Source organism: Mustela erminea, chromosome 1 (genome assembly GCF_009829155.1).
Source record: "Mustela erminea isolate mMusErm1 chromosome 1, mMusErm1.Pri, whole genome shotgun sequence".
Lineage (NCBI taxonomy): Eukaryota > Metazoa > Chordata > Mammalia > Carnivora > Mustelidae > Mustela > Mustela erminea.
The window spans coordinates 119075278-119102669 of NC_045614.1; the positions used below are offsets into that span (position 1 = coordinate 119075278).

A 27392-nucleotide genomic window follows, 5' to 3' on the forward strand; every position below is an offset into this window, starting at 1 on the left:
CTAACTTACAGAGTTCATATACTGAAACTTGAAAAATCAAGTTACGCATATCAGGATGTCCTATAGTCACATAGATGCTGGCTCATTGGGTTGAAGTCTGAAAACTGTCTACAAAATACATTCTAGAGACATCCAGGGGAACCTGTCCTGTGTGGGAGTGGCACCCAGAGACATCTGGGGAAATTGGCCTATGAGGAAGCTCATCAAAGCTACATATAGTACAGTGGATACAAGAGAAAGCCAGAGTGCCTTAGTAGACTTTCTGGCAGAAGTCTTGTCCAGGAGACTACCATGCCTAAATCAAAGAGACATAACATTTTGATAATTTATCTTCAGAAAAATTTGGTTTGACATTTTTGTCTTTTATACTATTTATTTTCCAGATGGTTCCAACTCTCCTTTAGTCTTTAGTTCACATTTTTCTTCTTCAGTATCTGACTAGGAATAGGTACTCATAAATCCATGTGGTGTTTACTTTTCTATGACCCCATAATATGCCAACTGCATGACCATCCCAGCCACCATTCCTACATTTCTTATGTTTCTGGGTAGAGAGGCAGTGGTCACTCTTTGAAGAGAAAATGCATGGTATTTGGAAAATTTTTTAAAAACTTGGCAGTCATCTTATTTATAAGAAAGTTAATGACTTCATTTTGCAAAAGAACCTGTTTTGGCTCTTCTAGTTCAGTGTGCTTTTTGGCATGCACTCTCTTCAGATTTTCTACCTGCTGAGTCATTTCTACTGCTTTACTAATCTAGCTTTCCTGATTAATAGCTCCCAATATCTAAGTTCTCCTGGCTATTCATGACATACACTGGCTATAGAACGTTGTATTCTTCTCCAGCTTCTTAATGTTCTCCTAAGCCTGGCTGTCATTGTCACAGGGTGGTGTTAAAGACTCGAACAGCTTTACACAGATATGTCTTTCTTCAAATTTTCTTCTGCCAAGTCACAGGACCTTTTTTCAAACTACATAATTTTTTTCAAGGTAAACCAGTTGCTTTAAACCCCAACAATGATCTAAGAAATTCAGCTTTTACCTTCTTCTCATTAGAAATGTTGTCACTATTTTTCTATTTTTTTAATTAACATATAATGTATTATTTGCTCTAGGGGTGCTGGTCTGTGAATCATTAGGCTTACATATTTTACAGCACTCACCATAGCACATACCCTCCCCAATGTCCATAACCCAATCAACCTACCCGTCCCTCCCCACCACCCAGCAATCCTCGGTTTGTTTCATGAGATTAAGAGTCTCTTATGTTTGTCTCCCTCCCAATCCCATCTTGTTTCATTTTTCCTTCCCTAACCCCATGACCCCCACTCTGCCTCTCAAATTCCTCATATCAGAGAGACCGTATGATAATTGTCTTTCTCTGATTGACTTACTTCTCTCAGCATAATACCCTTTAGTTCCATCCACATTATTGCAAATGGCAAGATTTTGTTTCCTTTGATGGCTGCATAGTATTCCATTGTATATATATATACACCACATTTTCTTTATCCATTCATCTCTTGATGGACATCTAGGTTCTTTCCATAGTTTGGCTATCGTGGACATTGCTGCTATAAACATTCAGGTGCATGTGCCCCTTCAGATCACTACATTTGTATATTTAGGGTAAATACCCACTAGTGGGATTGCTGGGTCATAGGGTAGCTCTATTTTCAACTTTTTTGAGGAACCTCCACTCTGTTTTCCAGAGTGGCTGCACCAGCCTGCATTCCCACCAATAGTGTAGGAGGGTTCCCCTTTCTCTGTATTCTTGCTAACATATGTCATTTCCTGACTTGTTAATTTTAACCATTCTGACTGGTGTGAGGTGGTATCTCATTGTGGTTTTGATTTGTATTTCCCTGATGCTGAGTGATGTGGAGCACTTTTTCATGTGTCTGTTGGCCATTTGGATGTCTTCTTTGCAAAAATGTCTGTTCATGTCCTCTGCCCATTTCTTGATTGGATTATTTGTTCTTTGGGTGTTGTACTGAGAAGTTCTTTATAGATTTTTGATACTAGCTGTTTACTTGATATGTCATTTGTGAATATATTCTCCTATTCTGTCAGTTGTCTTTTGGTTTTGTTGACTGTTACCTTTACTGTGCAAAAGCTTTTTATCTCCATGAAGTCCCAATAGTTCACTTTTGAACTTGCTTCCCTTGCCTTTAGTGATGTTCCTAGGAAGAAAAACTTGCTGCAGCTGAGGTCAAAGAGGCTTCTGTCTGTATTATCATCAAGAATTTTGATGGGTTCCTGTCTCACATTGAGATCTTTCATCCATTTTGAGTCTATTTTTGTGTGTGGTGTAAGGAAATGGTCCAGTTTCCTTCTTCTGCATGTGGCTGTACAATTTTCCCAACACCATTTGTTAAAGATACTGTTTTTTTTTCCTTTTTTTTCTTTTTAAAGATTTTACTTATTTATTTGACAGACAGAGATCACAAGTAGGCAGAGAGGCAGGCAGAGAGAGAGGGGGAGGCAGACTCCCTGCTGAGTAGAGAACCCAATGCAGAGCTTGATCCCAGGACCCTGAGATCATGACCTGAGCTGAAGGCAGAGGCTTTAACCTACTGAGTCAGCCAGGCACCTCAAAACTGTTGTTTTTTTTTTCCCCCCCATTGGACATTCCTTCTTGCTTTCTTGAAGATTAGTTGACCATAGAGTTGAGGGTCCATTTCTGAGCTCTCTATTCTGTTCCATTGATCTATGTGCCTGTTTTTGTGACAGTACTGTACTATCTTGATTACAGCTTTGTAATACAGCTTGAACTCTGGAATAGTGATGCTGCCAACTTTGGTTTTCTTTTTCAACATTCCTCTGGCTATTCATGGTCTTTTTTTGGCTTCATAAAAATTTTAGGATTATTTGTTCCATTTCTTTGAAAAAAGGTGATGGCATTTTGATAGGGATTGCATTAAATGTGTAGATTGCTTTCAGTAGCATAGACATTTTCACAATATTTGTTCTTCCAATCCATGAGCTTTTCCAATTCTTTGTGTCTTCCTCCATTTCTTTCATGAGTACTTTATAGTTTTCTGAGTACGGATTCTTTGCCTCTTTGGTTAGGTTTATTCTTAGGTATCTTATGGTTTTGGGTACAGTTGTAAATGGGATTGACTCCTTAATTTCTCTTTCTTCTTTCTTGCTGTTGGTGTATAGAAATGCAACTGATTTCCATGCCTTGATTTTATATCCTGACACTTTACCGAATTCCTGTATAAGTTCTAGCAGTTTTGGAGTGGAGTCTTTTGGGTTTTCCACATAAAGTGTCATATCATCTGCAAAGAGTGAGAGTTTGACTTCTTTGTCAATTTGGATGCCTTTTATTTCTTACTGTTTTCTGATTGCTGAGGCTAGAACTTCTAGTATTATGTTGAATAGCAGTGGTGATGGTGGACATCCCTGTTGTGTTCCTGACCTTCAGGGAAAAGCTTTCAGTTTTTCCCCATTGAGAATGATATTTGCTCTGAGTTTTTCATAGATGGCTTTTATGATATTGAGGTAGGTACCCTCTATCCCTACACTGTGAAGAGTTTTGATCAAGAAAGGATACTGTACTTTGTCAAATGCTTTCTCAGCATCTACTGAGAGTATCATATGGTTCTTGTTCTTTCTTTTATTAATGTATTGATTTGATTTGCAGATTGATTGATTGCATTGATTGATTTGCAGATGTTGAACCAAACTTGAAGCCCAGGAATAAATCCCACTTGGTCATGGTGAATAATCCTTTTAATGTATTGGATCCTATTGGCTAGTATTTTGGTGAGAATTTTTGCATCCATGTTCATCAAGGATATTGGTCTGTAATTCTCCTTTTTTATGGAGTCTTTGTGTGGTTTTGGGATCAAGGTAATCCTGGCTCATAAAATGAGTTGGGAAGTTTTCTTTCCATTTCATTCATTCTTCTTCTTCTTCTTCTTTTTTTTTTTTGGAAACAGTTGCAGGAGAATAGGTATTAATTCTTCTTTAAATATTTGGTAGAATTCCCTTGAGAAGCCATCTGGCCATGGGTTCTTTTTTGGGAGATTTTTGTTGACTGCTTCAATATCTTTACTGGATGTGGGTCTGTAACGTTTTCTATTTCTTCATGGTTCAGTTTTGGTAGTTTAAATGTCTCTAGAAATGCATCCATTTCTTCCAGTTTGCCTAATTTGCTGGTGTATAGTTGTTCATAATATATTCTTATAATTGTTTGTACTTCTTTGGTTTTGGTTTTGATCTCTTCTCTTTCACTCATGATTTTATTAATTTGGGTCTTTTCTCTTCTCTTTTTGATGTATCTGGCCAGGGGTCTATCAATCTTAGAAATTTTTTCAAAGAACAAGCTCCTAGTCTTGTTGATTTGTTCACCTGTTCTTTGGGTTTCTATTTTATTGATTTCTGCTCTGATCTTTATTATTTCTCTTCTCCTGCTGGGTTTGGACTTTCTTTGCTCTTCTTTCTCCAGCTCTTTCAGGGGTAGGGTTAGGTTGTGTACTTGAGACCGTTCTTGTTTCTTGAGAAAGCCTGTATTGCTATATACTTTCCTCTCAGTACTGCCTTTGCTGTGTCTCAAATATTTTGAATAGTTGTGTTTTCATTTTCATTTGTTTCCATGAATTTTTGAAATTCTTCTTTAATTTCCTGGTTGACCCATTTATTCTTTAGTAAGATGCTCTTTAGCTTCCATGTATATGGGTTCTTTCCAATATTCCTCTTGTGACTGAGTTCTAACTTCAAAGAATTGTGGTCTGAAAATATGCAGGGAATGATCCCAATCTTTTGGTACCAGTTGAGACCTGATTTGTGATCCAGGATGTGATCTATTCTGGGGAATATTCCATGTGCACTGGAGAAGAATGTGTATTCTGTTGCTTTGGGATAGAATATTCTAAATATATCTGTGATGTCCATCTGGTCTAGTATATCATTTAAAGCCTTTATTTCCTTGTTGATCTTTTGCTTTATTTCAGTGAAAGGCTGTTAAAGTCCCCTACTACTATTGTATTATTGTCAATGCATTTCTTTGATTTTGTTATTAATTGGTTTATATAATTGGCTGCTCCCATGTTAGGGGCATAGATATCTAAAATTGTTAGATCTTCTTGTTGGATAGACCCTTTAATTATGATATAGTGTCCTTCTTCATCTCTTATTATAGTTTTTGGCTTAAAATCTAATTTATCTGATATAAGGATTGCCACCCCAGCTTTCTTTTGATGTCTATTAGTGTGGTAAATTGTTTTCCACCACTTCACTTTAAATCTGGAGGTGTCTTTGGGACTAAGATGAGTTTCTTATAGATAGCATATTGATGGTTCTTGTTTTTTTTTTGTTTGTTTGTTTGTTTGTTTTTGTTTTTTCCATTTTGATATTCTGTGTCTTTTGGTTGGGGCATTTAGCCCATTTACATTCAGGGTAACTATTGAAAGATATGAACTTGATGTCATTGTATTGCCTGTAAGGTGACTATTACTGTATGTTGTCTCTGTTCCTTTGAGGTTTGTTACTTTTAGGCTCTTTCTATGCTTAGAGGACCCCTTTCAATATTTCCTGTAGAGATGGTTTGGTGTTTGCAAATTCTTTTAATTTTTGTTTGTCCTGGAAGTTGTTTTGTTTGTTTGTTTGTTTGTTTGTTTGTTTTTTTAAATTTCTCCTTCTATTTTCAGTGACAGCCTAGCTGGAAATAGTATTCTTGGCTGCATATTTTTCTCATTTAATTCTCTGAATACATCATGCCAGTCCTTTCTGGCCTGCTAGGTCTCTGTGGATAGGTCTGTTGCCAATCTAATATTCATACCATTGGATGTTATAGACCTCTTGTCCAGAGCTGCTTTCAGGATTTTCTCTTTGTCACTAAGACTCATAAGTTTTACTATTAGATATTTTGCCATATTAGGGAAATTCTCTACTATGATTTGCTCCAATGTACCTTCTGCCCCTCTCTCTTTCTTCTTCTTCTGGGATCCCAAGTATTCTAATATTGTTACATCTTAGGTGTCACTTATCTCTCGAATTCTCCCCTCATGATTCCATAGTTGTTTGTCTCTCTTTTTCTCAGGTTATTTGTTCTCCATCATTTGGTCTTCTATATCACTAATTATCTCTTCTGCCTCATTTATCCTAGCAATGAGAGCCTCCATTTTTTATTGCACCTCATTAAAAGCTTTTTAAAATTTCAACTTAGTTAGATTTTAGTTCTTTTATTTCTCCAGAAAGGCATTTTGTTTCTCCAAAAAGGGATTCTCTAATATCTTCCATGCTTTTTTCAAACCCAGCTAGCAACTTGATAATCATCATTCTGAACTCTCATTCTGACATATTACTGATGTCCTTATTGATTAGGTCCCTAGCCGTTGGTACTGCCTCTTGTTCTTTTTTTTGTGGTGAGTTTTTCCACCTTGTCATTTTATCCAGATAAGAATAGATGAATGAGAGAACAAAATACTAAAATGGTGGCAAAGACCCCAGAAAAAAATATGCTAACCAAATCAGAAGAGACCCAAAACCATACATATATACATATGTATGTATACACACACACACACACACACACACACACACACACACACACACAATTACACTGGGGAATAGAACAGAGCCACATACTTGATTTTGGTTGTATTCTGGTCTCTTAGAAAAAAATTCCTCCCTAAATTTTAAGGAAAGAAAAACTTATACAGATACAAAAATAAGGGTAAACACAATGAAGTGATGGAATATGACTGTAAAGATGAAAACTAAAAAGATTCTAAAAAAGGAATTGATAAGATAGGAAGTTGGCTAAAAACAGAAAAAAGAAGAAAGAATGTGATCAGGCTGAAGAGTAGAAAAGAGCCACATACTAGATTTAAGTTATGTTTTGCTCTATTAAAAGAAACTGTATCCCCAAATTTTCTTTAAAGACTTTTATTTATTTATTTGACAGACAGAGATCACAAGTAGGCAGGGAGGCAGGCAGAGAGAGATGAAGGGAAGCAGGCTCCCTGCTGAGCAGAGAGCCCAATGCGGGCTCGATCCCAGGACTCTGGGATCATAACCTGAGCCAAAGGCAGAAGCTTTAACCCACTGAGCCACCCAGGTGCCCATGTATCCCAAAATTTTAAAGAAAAAAACCCCTTATATGTATACAAAAAATAAGGTCAAATACAATAAAGGGATGAAATATGACTATAATGGTGAAAATTTTAAAAGTTTTTTTTAAAAAGTATTGGTAAAATAGTTTAAAAATGTTAAAATAGGAAAGAGGAAAATAAAACAAAAATAGAATAAGAAAAAAAAACCCTTAAAAAATTTAACTTTAAAAGACTAAAGAATCATGGGGAAAAAAGCCATGAATTTTATGTGTTGCTTTCCCCTTGCTCTGGAGTTCACAGTTCTCATTGATTAGTGAACTTGGTTCTTGGGTGGATGTTCTTGCTGCTCTTCTGTGGGAGGGTCCTCTTGCAGTGATTCTCAAATGTCTTTGCCCAAGGCAGAAATGCACTGCCCTTGCCAGGGACCAGTAATTGGCTTGGGTTCACTCTTGGTAGCTTTTGTTCCCTGAATGATTTCTGTAGAGCTTTGGAGGATGGGAATGAAAATGGTGACCTCCCAATATCCGGCCCTATAGGAGCCATACACTCAGGGCCCCACTCCTCAGTGTGCCCTCAGAGAAAAGAAGTCAATCCCTCCCATCTCCCTGGTCTCTGGCTACACTCTGAACTCACACAGCCTCTGACTGAGCATTTCTATCTCTGGTGTATGACCCCACATGGAATCTTCAAACCCAGCAGATTCCTGCAGTGTGCTGTCACACTGTTCCTCCCAGAGGAGGAGTGGGGGGGGGGGCTCTCCGTATCCGCCACTTGTAGGGTCCCTGCTTGAAGAATAGTGGCCCAATGTGACTTGGATCATGGTTTAAGGTAATTCCAAATTGGTAAGGTAATCCCAATTAATCCCACTCCTTGGCTCCTTCTCTGTAGCTGACTTCCCTTCTCCAATACCTGGGAGCTCTGCCACAGTCAGACACCCCAGGTCTTTCTGTGTCCCTGTGGGTCCTGAGATCACACTGTCCCCACAATGCCCCCCCCTCCCCGCTTAACCTCTGGAGTGACATCCCTCAGTGGAACAGATTCTAAAAGTTCCGATTTTGTGCTACACTGCTTTCTCACTTGCCAGGAGCCACCCCTCCCCTGACAGGCTACCTTCCTGTTGCTTCAGATTCACTTCTCTGCATGTCCTACCTTCTGGAAAGTGGCTAATGTTTTTTTTTTTTTTTTTTTCTCCTAGAACTGCTGCTCTTCTTCTTTTCTATCTCCTGTTGAGTTTGTAGGTGTTCAGAATGGTTTGATAACTATGTAGCTGAACTCCTGGGACCTAATGATATTTCAGTCTCCTACTCCTCCACCATCTTGCTTCCTCTGAGCCACCATAAGGGACTCTTAATCATCAACTTTTCCTATTTTTAAAATATGTTTAAAATGGTCACATAATTTCACGTTAAAATGAATTATTAGGTCTTAATTTATAATTTATAATTTAAAATGTAAACGCTTACAGTGTAAAATAACAACATAAGACTGAATAGTCAATTAAAAGGAAATAACAGAAATTTGGCATTATAATTAAGGGGTAGTAAACATGTTTCAGAACTCTATATATGTTTAGACATGTTTTAGACTCTATATATCTAATAGTTTAAAGTATGTAAGGTATGATTTGTAAGACCTCAGGTCTGGGAGGTTTTTTACCCTTTAATCCTACTGTGGATTTTTTAGTTGAAAATAATTTGAAATATCCTTGTAAGAGATGAGACAATGTGTGATGAAACAGTCCACTAATGGAAATCTCATCGTTTCATGAGAAACCCACTCAATCTTGATACAATTCAGATATAAAAACATTTCTTCTTTTGAGATGGAATCTGCTCTCTCCTGGTTACTACTCATTGTCCTCTGTTCAATTCTGTAAGACCCTACAAACCAGATCATCTCCCTTTGTCACATTCCAACCATCCGAGGTCTGGTGTCAAAAATGTTCATCCCTCTTTAAACTAATCATCTCCATTCTTTTTATTAGTCCTCATATAGCATTATTTCATGTCACCTTAGCATCCAGGTTGTGCTCTCTTATAAAATTCTAGTTTCTCTATATCCCTCTTAAATGTGTGTATCCACAAGCATTTTGAAATCTGACAGTGTATATACTTCTCCTCATATGATTTCATACTGATGCAGTATAATGTAGTAGAAAGACTCCTCATTAGTGTATATAGGATAATTTTTTATCATTTCTCCATTGATGTCTCTCTTCCCTGGTGGACTCTTAGATCTTTGGGGTAAGGGACTAGATCTGTCTTGGTCATCATTGTATTTTCCATGCTTAGCATAATGCCTGTCTGATGCAGTATTCTGTAAGTATCCATTAATTGAATGAATGGATGGCTGGGCACATGTTAAGGTCTGTGGCATCATTTTTACTTTAATTCAATAATAAATTATTTACCTATAGTTTCAACAGAGCTGGTTTATGATACTGGTTTATGATAGTATCTCATAACTATTTTCTTCAAGACCTATAAAATCTTTCTAGCATGACTTTTTACAAAGGAGAAACATTATACATCAAGAGGACATATCATAGAAGATAAGGTGATTCTGTAATTTCGACCTGTGGAGTATCCAAGTTAATGATGTCTATTTTTTTCCTGTGAATTCTTTTATTGAGATCACATTTTGGAAAGTGGTGAGGTGTTAGGCAATTATTGATCTGAAATAGGCTTGATAATAACATACCTTCAACATTTTAATCAAGATTATGAATCAAGAGATTTATGACAGACTGATTAATATGCAAATAGAATGGATTTGGAGAATACTGTGAACACTCTGGAATCTCGATCCAAGTTGATCTCAGTAGATTGGAATCATGATGCAGTTTCCTTATTTTTCACCAAAGGCACAGAAAAGATATAAGAATAAACCATAAATGACAGCCAGACTTGGAAATAAGAGTTTGTGGCAGACCAGAAGTCATGAGGCAAGTAAAAGAAGGGGAGCAGATAGGTCACTGCAGTAGGCAGCTTGGTCTTCAGCAGTAAGCTCTGTGAGCTACTGCAGAAGGTATTGCAGGACCTCTCTGGGAGAACCTCATTCCATAAAGCAGTACAGGATCAAACAACTGAAAAAGATATATAAAAGCCTACAAAGGTTTTGCTAATGCTGAAAGGAGAAGAAATGCTATGTTAGACTCCATTAATAGAATAGGGAGGTGGTACTTCAGTTTTCTGTTGTTTGGAGTTTTATGTTCCATACCAGGTGCCATTATTTTAAAAGCAAGATCGAAAATCAATATATCCTAAAGAATAGCTGAGATGGAGAGGAAATTTTGGATTTTATCAATCAAAGAACTAGAGCGTATCATGCTTAGTGAAATAAGTCAAGTGGAGAAAGACAACTATCATATGATCTCCCTGATATGAGGAAGTGGTGATGCAACATGGGAGCTTAAGTGGGTAGAAGAAGAATCAATGAAACAAGATGGAATTGGGAGGGAGACAAACCATAAGTGACTTTTAATCTTACAAAACAAACTGAGGGTTGCTGGGGGGAGGGGGGTTGGGAGAAGGGGGTGGGATTATGGACATTGGGGAGGGTATGTGCTTTGGTGAGTGCTGTGAAGTGTGTAAACGTGCTGATTCACAGACCTGTACCCCTGGGGATAAAAATATATGTTTATAAAAAATAAAAAATTAAAAATTAAAAAAAAGAAGTAATAAGGAAATTAGAGTAATGGTTCTTAAGTTGGCATGTGCTTCAGAGTATTTGAGGGTTTTTTTGTTTTATTTTGTTTTTAGTACATATAAAAATATCCCTACTCCTAAGGATTCTTTTTTTTTTAAGATTATATTTATTTATTTAACAGACAGAGATCACAAGTAGGCAGAGAAGCAGACAGAGAGAGACGGGGAAGCAGGCTCCCTGCTGAGCAGAGATCCCAATGTGGGGCTCTATCCCAGGACCCTGGGATCATGACCTAAGCCAAAGTCAGAGGCTTTAACCCACTGAGCCACCCAGGCACCCAACTCCTAAGGATTCCTATTCCTTAGATCTGGAATAAGAAACAATATGCATTTTTTTTTTTTTTTGAAGTTTCACAGGGAGTTCAAAGCTTATCTCTTGTTGAGACTCATCAAGTTAAAAATAGTTTGGAGAAGAAAGTTAAGGGTTGTCTACAATTGTCTACAATTGTAAAGATGGCAGTTTTGAGATTTGTTGAGAATCATCAAATTAGAAATAGTTTGGAGAAGAAAGTTAAGGGTTGTCTACAATTGTCTACAATTGTAAAGATGGCAGTTTTATTTCCTGAATCCCCTGGGAAACCAGATGATGAATTTCCACCTGGGATCTTTTATTATATCCAGGACTGACAACTTGGCAGGTGTGGCCAAGGAGAGTTCTCTTTAGGTAACTGTGTCAGTGGAGTGGCTACCTAAAATGGATATTGCTGACACAGAATCACTGTGCCCCTTTTTCTTATATTCTACAATCAGATTCTGAGAATGGATTTTCTTATCTCCTTTCTCTTCCTCCTTCAATACTCATCTTATACCATTGGAATCCCAGCCTTGGAGGGTGAGATGACTTCTGGACTAGAAGTGAGGTCTGACCTTAGATTGTACTGGTTTATAATTTAGCAAAGATATGAAATTCAGTGACTCTTTAATTAAAGTCTTTAATAATTCTTTTTCTCTCTTTCTCTCTTTCTCCCTCCTCCCACCTCCCACCTCCCCTCTTTTCTCATTATTGCCTCAGTATCAGTTTTCCAAATAGGCTTTAATCATTCCAAAAGAGTTGCCACTCTTCTGTCCTGCCATCTTGGCCATTGTACTTGAAAAGGAAGATAATAATCTGCTTTGAAAAACTCTGCAAGACTTCATTTTTAGGTAGGTAAAGTTAGTCACCCATGGCCATAACTTCTTTACCCTTCTCTCTGATCACTATGCTTTACTCTGCTAATTCGGTAATTCATGTCTGACTAGAAGATTGTTCTAGTTTTGTTTGTGGTTATCTGACTTTGAAAAAGAAGATAGGTGAAGCAGGCTCAGCTGTATTGATAATCTCCTCTCAGATCTTCTCCCCTTGGAAGAAGAAAGGCAGAGGTCCTATCAAGTTTAATTTAGAACCTGAGTATGTTTTGGCTTACAAAACATACCATAGTCCAAACATAATTATACTCTAGTATTTGAGACCTGTCTAGAAAAGGTTTTCTTTGCTTGAACACTGCCAAGGGTTGTCTTTCTAGGTAAGCTGCATCAGTTGAGATAGTAATGCAAAAACCCTGGGAGAAAGGGATTGCTTGTATTTGGTCTGTTTCTCACATAGAGAAAGAGGGTCAGAGGAAGTTTGGAGGTAGAATGGACTCCTCAGATTTTTGTCTTTGGAGGAGACTCGGAGACCCTACTGTAACCTGTCACTCCCCCTAAAAGGATAAGACATATCTGAAAATAAAGACTCAGTGCAGTCAGCTAGTTGCCCAAAGAATATCTCATGTCCCTGCTGTCATCAGACTAATCACTCTAAGGAAGAAGGAATGCCTGGCCACCCACTCTGGGACCAGAGATAAAAGAATAGGGAAGCAGATATCTGGCTACTCTATCTTTTCCTTGTTTTTCTGCAGCAAAGAAGGATATAGTCCTTCCCCACCACTCCCCTTCTTTATTTTAGAGTACAAAGGATTTTTTTTTTATAATCCAGTACTTAATTCCTCAGGCTGCAAACAAGCCTCCTGTACTTTCCTTTAAGAAAGGTGCTAATAGCAGTTTCTCCCATCTCAGGATGAATTTAAGACACAACAGGTACTTCTCTCAGGCATGTTTACATATTAAACCTCTCATTTAAAAATTAAACTTTATACAGCATCCCTTCCTGATCAAAACTCTTCAAAGTGTAGGGATAGAGGGCACATACCTCAATATCATCAAAGCCATCTATGAAAAACCCACCGCAAATATCATTCTCAATGGAGAAAAACCAAAAGCTTTTCCGCTAAGGTCAGGAACACGGCAGGGATGTCCATTATCACCACTGCTATTCAACATAGTACTAGAAGTCCTAGCCTCAGCAATAAGACAACAAAAGGAAATTAAAGGCATCCAAATCAGCAAAGAAGAAGTCAAATTATCACTCTTCGCAGATGATATGATACTATATGTGGAAAACCCAAAAGACTCCACTCCAAAACTGCTCGAACTTGTACAGGAATTCAGTAAAGTGTCAGGATATAAAATCAATGCACAGAAATCAGTTGCATTTCTCTACACCAACAACAAGACAGAAGAAAGAGAAATTAAGGAGTCAATCCCATTTACAATTGCACCCCAAACCATAAGATACCTAGGAATAAACCTAACCAAAGAGGCACAGAATCTATACTCAGAAAACTATAAAGTACTCATGAAAGAAATTGAGGAAGACACAAAGAAATGGAAAAATGTTCCATACTCCTGTATTGGAAGAATAAATATTGTGAAAATGTCTATGCTACCTAAAGCAATCTACACATTTAATGCAATTCCTATCAAAGTACCATCCATCTTTTTCAAAGAAATGGAACAAATAATTCTAAGATTTATATGGAACCAGAAAAGACCTCGAATAGCCAAAGGGATATTGAAAAAGAAAGCCAAAGTTGGTGGCATCACAATTCCGGACTTCAAGCTCTATTACAAAGCTGTCATCATCAAGACAGCATGGTACTGGCACAAAAACAGACACCTAGATCAATGGAACAGAATAGAGAGCCCAGAAATAGACCCTCAACTCTATGGTCAACTAATCTTCGACAAAGCAGGAAAGAATGTCCAATGGAAAAAAGACAGCCTCTTCAATAAATGGCGTTGGGAAAATTGGACAGCCACATGCAGAAAAATGAAATTGGACCATTTCCTTACACCACACACAAAAATAGACTCAAAATAGATGAAGGACCTCAATGTGCGAAAGGAATCTATCAACATCCTTGAGGAGAACACAGGCAGCAACCTGTTCGACCTCAGCCGCAGCAACATCTTCCTAGGAACATCGCCAAAGGCAAGGGAAGCAAGGGCAAAAATGAACTATTGGGATTTTATCAAGATCAAAAGCTTTTGCACAGCAAAGGAAACAGTTAACAAAATCAAAAGACAACAGACAGAATGAGAGAAGATATGTGCAAACGACATATCAGATAAAGGACTAGTGTCCAAAATCTATAAAGAACTTAGCAAACTCAACACCCAAAGAACAAATAATCCAATCAAGAAATGGGCAGAGGACATGAACAGACATTCCTGCAAAGAAGACATCCAGATGGCCAACAGACACATGAAAAAGTGCTCCATATCACTTGGCATCAGGGAAATACAGATCAAAACCACAATGAGATATCACCTCACACCAGTCAGAATGGCTAAAATCAACAAGTCAGGAAATGACAGATGCTGGCGAGGATGTGGAGAAAGGGGAACCCTCCTACACTGTTTGTGGGAATGCAAGCTGGTGCAACCACTCTGGAAAACAGCATGGAGGTTCCTCAAAATGTTGAAAATAGAACTGCCCTATGACCCAGCAATTGCACTACTGGGTATTTACCCTAAAGATACAAACATAGTGATCCAAAGGGGCATGTGCACCCGAATGTTTATAGCAGCAATGTCCACAATAGCCAAACACTATGGAAAGAACCTAGATGTCCATCAACAGATGAATGGATCAAGAAGATGTGGTATATATACACAATGGAATACTATGCAGCCATCAAAAGAAATGAAATCTTGCCATTTGCGACAACATGGATGGAACTAGAGCGTATCATGCTTAGCGAAATAAGTCAAGCGGAGAAAGACAACTATCATATCTCCCTGATATGAGGAAGTGGTGATGCAACATGGGGGCTTAAGTGGGTAGGAGAAGAATCAATGAAACAAGATGGGATTGGGAGGGAGACAAACCATAAGTGACTCTTAATCTCACAAAACAAACTGAGGGTTGCTGGGGGGAGGGGGGTTGGGAGAAGGGGGTGGGATTATGGACATTGGGGAGGGTATGTGCTTTGGTGAGTGCTGTGAAGTGTGTAAACCTGGCGATTCACAGACCTGTACCCCTGGGGATAAAAATGTATGTTTATAAAAAATAAAAAATTAAAAAAAAATTAAACTTTAGAGTTTTATTAAAGAAATTTCAGACATCATGGAGTCAGATGGGGCTAGTGGGAGCATGGGGTATATTATGGAAACTATGGTTGTTTAAGGCTTCTACATTCATCTCAAGAGATGGAAGCAATACCAAGCCTTAAGGATGGCACACAGCAGACTCCTACCTTAAAAATCTCTATCACTCCTGAGCTTTTTCCATTTACGTTTCCTGATATATGTAACAGTTTCCCTTAAAAGCATGTAGGGATCACCTACCACTTGCTACCACATCTACCATTTGATCATCTACCACTAGCTCCATTTCTCTTTTGGAAATCTCACCCTGAAAAATCGATCTCATTACTTCTATATGATTGACAGAGGCCTTTCAGATCAGTGAGGTCAGAGTAAATAGTGATTTAGGGTTTAAGTCTTAAAGTCAGAGAAACCTAGGCTTGAATCCTAACCCCTACACTGATTAAGACAACCTAGGACAAGTTACTTAACCTCCCTGATTCCCAGATTCTTTACCTATAAAAAGGAGATAATGATGCTCAGCCTACAAGGGATGAGACATTAATTGCCTGTGTTAGAGTAGGCAGCAAATAAATGATGGCTAATATTTTGATGGTTGCCTAACTTACTAAACTGATGCTCTGTTTGCTCCCTCTCTTCCATTACTAAAGCCAAGGCATTAAAAGTCATAGTAATAATGACTCTAACAGTTTCTTATCCTTATTTTCATAGCAAATCTGAAAATTAAAATTTGGATATTCTAAATATAATTCACATTTACCCCCAGAAAGATATACCTTACCGTTTTCCCATTTTAATCCTTCTATTCTCTTTTCTTATTTAAACTTTTTTTTCCCCACAATGAATACCATAAAAAAAATCTAACTCTGATATAGAGGTGGAAAAGGTAATTTTAGGGGATGATTTAAGTTGGAAACACATTTGTTTATAGCACTCACATTATCCCAGGGCATCCTGGACAGAATGAGTGCTGCCTCAGGCTACTAGCTTCTCAGGTACTCATTAATCCTGAAGAAAGCTTCAGGTTGAGGCCATTACCACTTAATTACAGTTTGTGATTACTGGCACATTCTTTAGTGACCTTATTCTATGTGCTGGCCTGTCTGTTCACTAGAGAATCCATGCAGCTGGAAATTTTGGCTGACTAGAAAGTATAAATGGGGATTTTGGGGGGGGAGGCTTGAATTGAAACCATTCTTGCTGAAATGTCAACATGTTTTTCTCCCATCTGGATATGGTTAATCACGGTGCTTGCTTTGATACACTTTTTTCATAAACTGTGTTTTTGATGTGTGCCTGAACTTAGCAAAATGTTATTTTAAAGCAGCGGTTTTAGCAGAAGTGCTTGTCTATCATTATTTACTCTTTGTGGGCATAACAGGGGAGGTTTCTTATGAACACTTCAGCATATTGGAGCTTGCAATGTAGGGACCATGTCAGGGACATTTCTTCCTATGTAGAAACTGGAAGGAATTTTAATTCCATGATTCCTCTAAGAATAATGTGCTCTAAAATCATAAGGAAAGAGGCCTAATCTAGTAGCAAAGAGTACTTGGCTAGGAACAGAAAATCTGGCTGGCTTCTATGCTTAATGCTTAATTATAACTGATTTTTGGACAAAACAGTTGAACTTATTTACACATTATTCATGTCATAAATAAGTAGTATTTTCTTTGTGCCATACACTGGGGAAGGTATTGTGGATACTGAAGTCTGTAGAGACATGGGATGGTATTTTCTCTATCATACCTTCCCCAGCGTGCAATAATATATAAACAATGAGTGTGGCTGCGTTCCAATAAAATTGTATTTATAAACCATAAAATTTGATTTTCATATAATTTTTTGGTATTTCATGAAATATCACTTTTCTTTTGAGTTAAGACTATTTAAAAATGTAAAAACTATTCTTAAGTCATGGGCCATTCAAACAGAAGTATGGATTTGACCTATGGGTTATAGTTTACTAAATACTGATTTACAAGACAAAATAATAGCATTATTATTGGTGGCAGTAGATTTTCTGGATTTTATGGGAGCACCTGGAACTCTTGGGTGTCTGTCTTTCCCAAGGATGAGTTATGTGATAGGACCAAAAGGATGAGGAAGAATGAGTCAGATGAGACCAAAGAGAAGAGTATATGCAAAGTCCCAGAGGCAAGAGAATAAATAAAGTAAATGAATAACTGAAATACAGAATATAAGAAATAAATACAAAATATAAGAAATAGTGAAAAATGTACAATCTGCTTAAGTGAGCAGGGGCCATATTTTGAATAGTTTATATTACCATATAAAGGATTTTGGAGCAACAGAAAGGTTTTGGGAAGTTTTTAGTAAGCAAGTATAAATTAAATTTGAGGCTTAAAATATCTCTGTCGATATACTTGCAGGATAGAGTAGACATGGCTGTGCCTCAATATGACTTTACAAACCTAAGTGGGAGATCAGATTTAGTCTGTGGGCTATCTTTTGCTAAACCCTTCTATAGAGTCAGACAACCTGATTGAAACCTTGTCCCATAACTAACTATTTTTTGGCAAATTACTAAGGGGTTTTTAAATTGTTATTTTTTACTATTATATTCTGTTCAGCCCTTCCTTTCCTTCAAGAAGTCCTTTAGAAATCCATAAATTTAAATGAAGAATAGAAAAACTTTCATTTGCTATGTTGAAAGAAAGCAGTAACTGGGAAAATGTTTGTTGTTTATTTATTTATTTATTTATTTTTAAGATTTTATTTATTTATTTGACAGACAGAGATCACAACTAGGCAAAGAGGCAAGCAGAGAGAGGGGGGAAGCAGGCTCTTTCCTGAGCAGAGAGCCCCATGTGGGGCTTGATTCCAGGACCCTGAGATCATGACCTGAGCCACCCAGGTGCCCCGACGTGTCTGACATTCTGAAAAATTTGTGTGAGTATGTGATTATATTTCTTTAAAAAAAGAGAAAGAACTCAAGGGAGCTTTTCTTTCTTTCTTTTTTTTTAAAGATTTTATTTATTTGTTTGACACACAGAGAGAGAAATCACAAGTAAGCAGAGAGGCAGACAGAGAGAGAGGGGGAAGCAGGCTCTCCGCTGAGCAGAGAGCCCGATGTAGGACTCGATCACAGTACCCTGGGATCATGACCTGAGCCGAAGGCAGAGGCTTAACCCACTGAGCCACCCAGGCGCCCCTCAAGGGATCTTTGCAAAGCACATCAGTATATGTAATGTGTAGTGGAAAGACCCCAACTGAAGGTCAATATGACCAGTGTTCTAGTCCTATATCTGCAATTAACCAGAGCTATTTGACTTTGAACAGGCGTTATGATGTCATATGAAAAGAGAAAAAAGAGAATATCACTTTTTTTCCAGCCCCATAATTGATCCCTACTTTTGCCACTTTATCACCCCTGAGGAAACCTAGATTTAATTAAGGCAGTTTTCTCCAACATTAGTCAATGTGTGTACTTATAATACTATATTAATATAAAACAATAATAAAACATAAAAACAATAATTATTCTTAATCACTCAAAAAGTTTATAATAGCGGCATGTGGGTGGCTCAGTGGGTTAAAGCCTCTGCCTTCAGCTCAGGTCATGATCCCAGGGTCCTGGGATGAAGCACTGCATTGGGCTCTCTGCTCAGCAGGGAGCCTTCTTCCTCCTCTCTCTCTGCCTGCCTCTCTGACTACTTGTGATCTCTGTCTGTCAAATAAATAAATAAAATCTTTAAAAAACAAGTTTATAATAAATAATATATGGACTTAAAGACTCAGATGAAAACTCCTCCAAAATTGATCTGTAGATTGTAATCCCAATCAAAATTCTATCAATTAAGTTCTGCTTCTGAAAGCTACAAAATAATGTTGCTCCCATCCTAACAATAACAGAAAGCCAGATACTTACAAAATTACCATTTACCTTAAAGCCATCAGAGTGGTAAGGTCACAAGACAACCAAGAAAACTGAATTCTCTAAAGATACAGATTCCTTGACAGGAAGAGGGCAGACACAAACCTTTGCCAAAGTGCAGGAAAAATATGTGGCTGCCATAGGAGCATATAAGAAAAAAAATATCAGTTAATATTGTAATTACTTCTTAAAAGCCAAAAGTAGATAAAGATTTCAGTTTAGAAAAACAGAAAGCCCCAGGCACAGGGGAGTTCAGCCTCACTCAGACTCTTCTCCATGAGTGTCATCAAGTGTTCACGGAGAGTGGGTGCAGAGCAAGATGGTCCTTCCCCACTCCAGACCTATGATGGGATGGATGTACAGAAGTTACTGGATGCCAGTGGCTGACAGGCAAAAAACAAAACAAAACAAAAAACCTGAAACAAAAAAAACTATACTTACTTCACTAGATCCTTCTATCTGAAACAAAAGTCTTAAGCCTCAAGGGCCGTCAATTCAAGAAGATACAACAATCTTAAGTGTTTATATATGGAGTTACATTTTAAAAATTGATAGAAGTCTCAAAATAATAACAGAAAAATCTACAAAAATAGCCAAAGATGTCAACATTCCTCTGTCAATAATGAATGGAAAAACAGAAAATCAGAAAAACCTATAACAATTATCCAAAATCTATAGTAAGACTAGAGAACACATGAGAAGTACCATCAACTGCCTAATGTAATTGACACTTAGAGAATAACCCATTTAATAACATCACAACACACATTCCTTGCAAATCCATGCACAACACTTACTGATGTAGAACATATTCTCAATAATTAGCCTATGCTAGAAATAAGTAATAAAAATATATAAAAATTCTTGTATGTTTGAAAATTAAACCATATATTTTGAAATAACTTGTATCAAAGGGGAAATTGTGAGAATCATTTGAAAATAGTTTTAATTTAATGAAAAAGCACAGCATATTAAACTTTATAGTATACAGTTAATGCATCACTTATAGAGAAATCTATAGTGATCTATATACTATATATGTATCAATTTATATATTGATAGAAATATGAGAAAAGAAAAGAAATATGAGAAATATGAGAAGAGAGAAATATCTGAACTGAAAAAAATCTAATTTATCAACTTATCTAATTTATCTAGATATCAATTTATCTAATTAATCTATCAATTTAAGATAGCAGCAAAACAAAAGCAAACTAAATCCAAAGCAAATATAAGGATAGATATAATAAACTTACAAGTTTAATTCAAAACAAGAAAATAGAGAAAATAAGTGAAACCAAATGCTGGTTCTTTGAAAATAACAAATTGATAAACTTCTAGATACAGATGACAAATATCAGGAAAGAAAGGAAATCCGTATATATTATACAGACCTTGAGGATATTAAAAAGTAAATATTATTAACACATTTATTTCAGTCAATTTGATGACAGATTAAATGAACAAATTTCTAGAAGGTCACAATCTACCAAAGTTAATTCAAGACTCAAATAACTTAAATGGTCTACTTAAGATAACCTGAACACAAAGTAAATTCTAAATGAGATGGCATCACTGATAAATTAACCAAATGTTTATATGCTACAAAAATTTCTCCAGGTAATTGAAAAAGGAGGAATCCTTCCACATTTATGAGACCAGTATTACCCAGAGACATTACAAAAAAAACTACAATCTTCAATATTCTTCATGAGCACAAATGCAAAAATCCTTGAAAATAAATATCATATTTTTGTGAGCAGAAAATATCCTCATAGGGTATTTTGGTGGCTGGAACAATTTTCCAATGTCTATCAACTCAAAACTCCCTAAGTGTCAAGAAAGGAGCTCAGACTTCAACTTCAAATTCTATTGGCTAATCTTGTCTCTAATCTTATTTCCCCAAACAGATTGTAAATACTTTGTAAACACTATGAAATTGGAGATCATATCTTCTACTTAAGTTTTTTCCACTAGTATAGCAATTAGGTATTTAATTAATATTTGTTCAGTAGTTTGATGGACACGAATGTAGAACTCAATTGTATCTGTCTAACAGATAAATTGATAGCACACTGAGATTTTGATAATGATCTCAGTCTGACAGTTATCTTGGGAAGCTTCTCTCTCTCGATACATAAGCAAACTTTTAATTTAATACATACACAAAATTGTATAAATAAAATGTAGCAGAATGAATTTCACAAAGTAAACCTTTGTGACCAGCACCCATTTTACAAACAGAACACCACCCAGATCCCAAAAGTCCTCTTTTGTCCCTTTATGATTGTTAGACCTCTAAGAGTAAGAACTCTCCTGACTTTTAACACCTTAGCCTAATTTTGTCTGTTTAGGAACTTTCATCAATAAAACTGTAACATATGCAGTCTTCTGAGTCTAACTTCTTTTGCTCTCCATCAGATTTATGTGCATTGTTATATATACAATATATATTGTATACAATATTGTATATTGTATATATTGTTTGTTCTCACTGCTGAATAGTATTTATTACATAAATACCCCTATTTATTTATATATAGTCTGCTGTTGTTAGATGATTGAGTTGCTTCCAGTTTGGAGATGTTATGAACAGCATCATTATAAACATTCCTTCGCATGTCTTTTGGGGCATATATTTCTATATTTCTACAGAGTTTACAAGGATATGCATATGCTCTGCCGAACATTTTTCCAGTTTATAGTTCTACCAGCAGTGAATGAGAATTCCAGTTGTTCTACATTTTCCTCAACACTTGAGATTGTTATATTTTTAAATTTTAACGTTTTGGTATGTGTCGTGGTAATTGCTTTGTGTTTTAAATTCTCACTATCCTGATGATTAATGAAGGGGGCACCTTTCTTCATTATTATTGACCAAATGGTATGTTCTTTTGTGAAGCACCTGTTCATATCATTTGCTCATTTGTTTTCAATTGGATCATATTACGCATTCTTATTGATTTGTAGAAGTTCTTTGTATATTCTAGTTATACATCTTTGTTGAGTATATTGCAAATATTTTCTCTCACTTTGTGGGTTGCCTTTTCTTAATGGTGTCTATTTACAAGACTGCTAAAGCATTTCTCAGTCTTTTAAACTTTCTGTTTAGGTTTTGGTTTCCTGCTTGCTACTATTTCAGAACTTGGTAACTGTTGTGAGACAAAACCAGTAATATGTCTGAGGCTCCCCATATACCTATTAAAAGCTTAGTTTTTTTCCTTTCTGCATCTTCTAGTAGCATCCCTTTCTGGCTTCAAAACTTAGATTCTCATCCTTATGCCCATTCACAAAATTAACAATTGCCCTAGGGTTTTTGTTAAGTAACTGCAGAAGTCTGTTTATTTCTGCTACATTCTTTCTCTCTGGAGTATGGCCCTTCCAATTCTCTTTGCCACTGCCACAGTCTACTGACTTCAAACTGATGATTAACATATTTTATCTTGGTTTTCCTTTCTGTTCTCAGTGGAAGCATTGGTCTGCCAAAATCTCCTTCCCATTTATTTTTAAGCAGAAATCTACCACAATATATTTTGGATCGATAGATACTGATATCAAGATACTTAGCTGATCAAGAAACATCAGTTAAGGGACGCCTGGGTGGCTCAGTTGGTTGGACGACTGCCTTCGGCTCAGGTCATGATCCTGGAGTCCTGGGATCGAGTCCCGCATCGGGCTCTCAGCTCCATGGGGAGTCTGCTTCTCTCTCTGACCTTCTCCTCGTTCATGCTCTGTCTCACTTTCTCTCTCTCAAATAAATAAATAAATATTAAAAAAAAAAAGAAACATCAGTTAAGAAATAAAGTGGGCTTGCAAGCATTACTATGCTTGGTGCTGATACATTTTTGGGTAAGTAGCATCAGGAGACCCAAGTGGAAGATCTCTTGATAATTGAAGGAGACCTGACTTTCATTTGCTTTTGGGAATTGAACCCTTCTTAGAAGCACTGGAAAACTAGAGTGGAGCTGATTGTCCTCATAATATGGGAGAAGTGAAATAGAAACAGTTTTAAGGGTGTTTAAACACATTAGTAATGATTTTTCTCTTGCATGACTAGTTTTGTTGCCAATTCAAGTAATGTAACTAAATCATGGCTTTAGGACTTTTCTCAGAAAACCATGAAAAAGAAACTGAAAAATTACTTGGCAAATCACACGCAGAAAATTGTGATTTGTCTGAAATGAATTCCTGACCTAGATTACCAGCCTGATTCTCGTTTTTCTGCCAAGCGAGGAACTTGAACCTACGATGTCGTAGTTCTCTCTGGCTAAGGCAAACTTTTATTAACAAATCCCATGGCTGATGCCTATAAATAACAACATGAACAATCTCAGTGCCTTTTACTATATCATTACTCTTATTGGTACTTTAACTTTTAATTAGGCTTCAGCACTGTTTGTGTACACAGTTGCTTTTTTATGTAACTACCTGCCTTAACACAAAGTTGATGCATTAATAATATTTTAATAATAGTTAAGCCCTCCTAGGGAATACTTTTGGCTTTATTTTAGAGTTGAGAAATTTCCTGAAGATGATCTGAAATAGTGTTTGTTTGTTTGTTTGTATGTATTTTTTAAGGAAAATTCACATCCAAGCATCACTCAGTAAGATCTGGTACAAATAATGTGACACAAATAATAATAGCTAAAGATATAAGCAGAGATGTCTTCTCTGCTCCTAATTTTAAAAATAATATTGGCTTTTTCTAATTATTAAGATAATATTTTTCTGTGCAATACTTTAAAGAAACCATTCTTTATCATTTCACCCAGAGAAGTATCAGTTTGTTTAAAACCTTATATTTTTATAGGATATACTCCCCCATGTATACATGTTTATGTATATATATGTTTAAACTGGATTTATATTATATGTTTTATAAACAGACTTTCTTTCATTTAACTATATATTTTGGAAAATTTCCCTTTTCATTATAATTTGTATAAAATGTGATTTTAACAGGTGTGTAATATAGCAAGTGTATATGGTAACACAATATTGATGAATATATAAGTTGTTTGAAACTCGTCACCATGTTCTAAGAACATTCTTGTATATGAATCTTTTTATACACATCTCACCATTCTATTAGAATAATTTCTTATAAAAGGAAATAAGAGATTAAAAATTCACAACTTTAAGGTTCTTGAATCATGATATCAAACTACTTTTCAGAATGGTACTAAGTGTATGAAATCATCCATTTCACTGAGCATTTACCAGTACTGAAAATTGTGCATTTATTTTACAGTTATTATAAAATTACATATGTATACTGTGACATTAGGGATGATTTTTATTGTTTCAACAAGTACCTAGGCAAACTTCATCTGAATTTTACTTATTTATTTATATTAAAGATTTATCTATCTATGAGAGAGAGGGAGCATAAGAGAAGGAAGGGGCAGAAGGAGAAGGGAGAGAAAGAGAGAATCTCAACCAGACTCCCTTCTGAGTGTGGGGCCTGATGTAGGACTCCATCCTAGGACCCGAGATCATCACCTGAGCTGAAATCAAGAGTCAGATACTTAACCGACTAAGCCACCCAGGCATCTCTCAAGTCTGAATTTTAAAGCGACAGCTACATGACACCCACAGAATTGGAATAAGACAGAAGCAGAACTCAGTTCCTCAATCTCATTGGTAAAAAAATCTCCATTGGTCCTTAGCAAAGAGTTACACAATCTTAGAACCAACTTAATATTCTTTGTCTAGTTCTATGTGTTATAAACTATGGCTCGTTCTCATATTGCAAGTTTTAGTTCTTTGTAGTGAACTCTACTATTTGTACAAGGTATTACGTCAAAGAATCCTTTTAGTATGGTTCTGTGTAGATATCTAGATTAGGAGAACATTATTCTGTAGTCTGAGTAGAAAAATGAAAGCAGAATTCTCTCCTAATAGAGCTGCACATTTCCCCAGCAGTTAGAAAATTCTGTGTGATGAGCTTAAGAAAATGTACCTCTTTCAAAAGAAATGTACCCCTTTCAAAAGAAATGATGACCTTTCTCTGACCTTTATTATTTATTTAACATTTATAGAGCAAGTCTTTCACATTGCTCAGAGAAGAATAAGGTGAAAAAGCATATGGAGTTTATTCTGATTTTATGAGAGCTTTCTTTTATTTGATCCCATAAGGGTTTTTGAGGTGAAACTGATGAAGTAGTGAGGTATGAGGCACAGATCTTCATCACTGAATATCACAAATCACTTAAAACTATATTGGGAATCCACTGAGTTCTCCTCTTAAATGAGAATATGGTGTTTTTGAAGACAGTAGAGAATGGAAATTTTTTCTAGATTTAGAATTACAACATCACCATCAAAAAGTCCAAGCATACCTAAGATAATATTAGAGATAATGGAAAAGCAGGGATGATATTTTGGAAGTTCAGAATACGATGCCACAAATACAAATAATTATTTTCTTTTTTAGCAAAAAGCTTTTGGCTGTTCATTTCCATTTAAGAGGCTCAGACATATGGCATTACCCATTGCTTGGCAGGCATTTTCTTAATTGGAAAACACATGTGCCTCTCTTTTAGATTCATCAGGATACTCTGGAGAAAGCATTTTACCATCTATAGATCTTCACGTCTGTTCCTCTTTACCTGTATCAGAAGTTCTATGTTAACAAACCCAGCTGCATTTGGGCGACAGCAATCACTATTTCTAGGTTGGTTAAGTATTTGAGTTGAGGATGAGGAAGGGAAAATCCCTAGAAAAGGAGATAAAACTTTTAAAGCCTTCATTGTATTCATTTAGAAGGAAAGATGCATGGCAGGGTAAAAGGTAGAATGCTTGTGTTTATAAAGGAAGCACTGGAAATAAGCAGAGCTTTTCAAAGTTCTCCTTTTTTTCTAGCTAGAAGTGGATTCCAAAGGACATTGTTCTCTCATAGTTGTGGCTTTGGGGTTTGGGGAAGGCTCCTCTGAGAAAGGCTTACTGCTGTCCAACAACCTCTTTCCCTCATCTCCTAGTAACCTCTGGGAAGGATGCAGGGAGGACAGTCTAGTGCTGGACTAAGGGACATCTGTGGGGGTTGGTAACCCAGTCCATGCAGCATGTTTCTTAGCCTTGTTTCATTGCCCTCCAGGAGAACTGCATGTCAGGGAGAAGACATTATAAATTTTCTCTCCCAGTGTGACCATAGGAAAGTCAATCCAAGAAGTTTGTTTTGAAGAAGCTTCATGAAGTACAGGGTACAAAGGTAAAATATTAAAGGTAAACATTAAACAAAATAGAGAAGATCTGTCATATCTCTTATTCCAAAGAACTGACATTATCAACTCAAGTTTAATGTTTTTGTTTTTGTTTTAGTCTTTTGTACTCCCAACGGCTACCAGCCCAGTGCTATAGAACTTGAAGGTCCTGATAACTCAGACTTGCATCAAAGCTCCCATTTAAAGGCTTCAAAGCATATTGCCTTATTTTTTACAGCTGTCTCCTTTTCCAATTAGGTAATGCATATTTATCTGTTGTGATACTGGTCCGGATAACTGAGGCATGGACAACAATTAGTCTGAAGAGATTGCTTAGGGAAATTGGTCATGCTGAGAGCAGTATGTAAGGGTCTATCATCCAGTCTGTCTGTCTCTGCCACGTTTCTTCTCTGAGAGGCACCAGACAGTTGTAACAGAGCACAGTCTTTCTGGTCAACTTATCTGGGTTTTACTCTTAGTTCAACCTGCTAGTATTGTGACTCTGGGCAAATATTTTCATCTCTCTGTGTTTCAGTTTCATTTTTCTGTGAAATGGGTTAATAAGAATGTCTACATATACAAATTGTGATAATTAAATGAGTTAATACATGAAGAGCAGGGGGCGCCTGGACGGCTCAGTGGGTTGAGCCGCTGCCTTCGGCTCAGGTCATGATCTCAGGGTCCTGGGATCGAGTCGCGCATCGGGCTCTCTGCTCAGCAGGGAGCCTGCTTCCTCCTCTCTCTCTCTCTCTGCCTGCCTCTCTGCCTACTTGTGATTTCTCTCTGTCAAATAAATAAATAAAATCTTAAAAAAAAAATACATGAAGAGCAGGTGGAACGGTGTCTGACACATAGTAAAAGTGCTGTAAGAGTTTTCTATCATTATCAGTAGGCAGGAGTTCTTCATCAGCCCAAGGCTCACTGGTTGGAACCCCCTTGAAATTGTACACAGAATCTAATGCAGCTGCCCCTGTATAGGATTTCTTGGCAGCATGCTCATACTGTTCATCAAAGTCATCTCTGAAATTAAAATGTTTAAGGACGACTGTGCCAGACATATAGGGCTCCAAACATGAAGAGTTAGTGTCTATCATTACTAAAACTCTGTGAACCAT

General features: G+C 36.7%; 1 pseudogene; it reads right to left on the reverse strand.

The window, feature by feature from the left end:
• On the reverse strand, positions 1-27392 carry LOC116590551 (annotated as a pseudogene).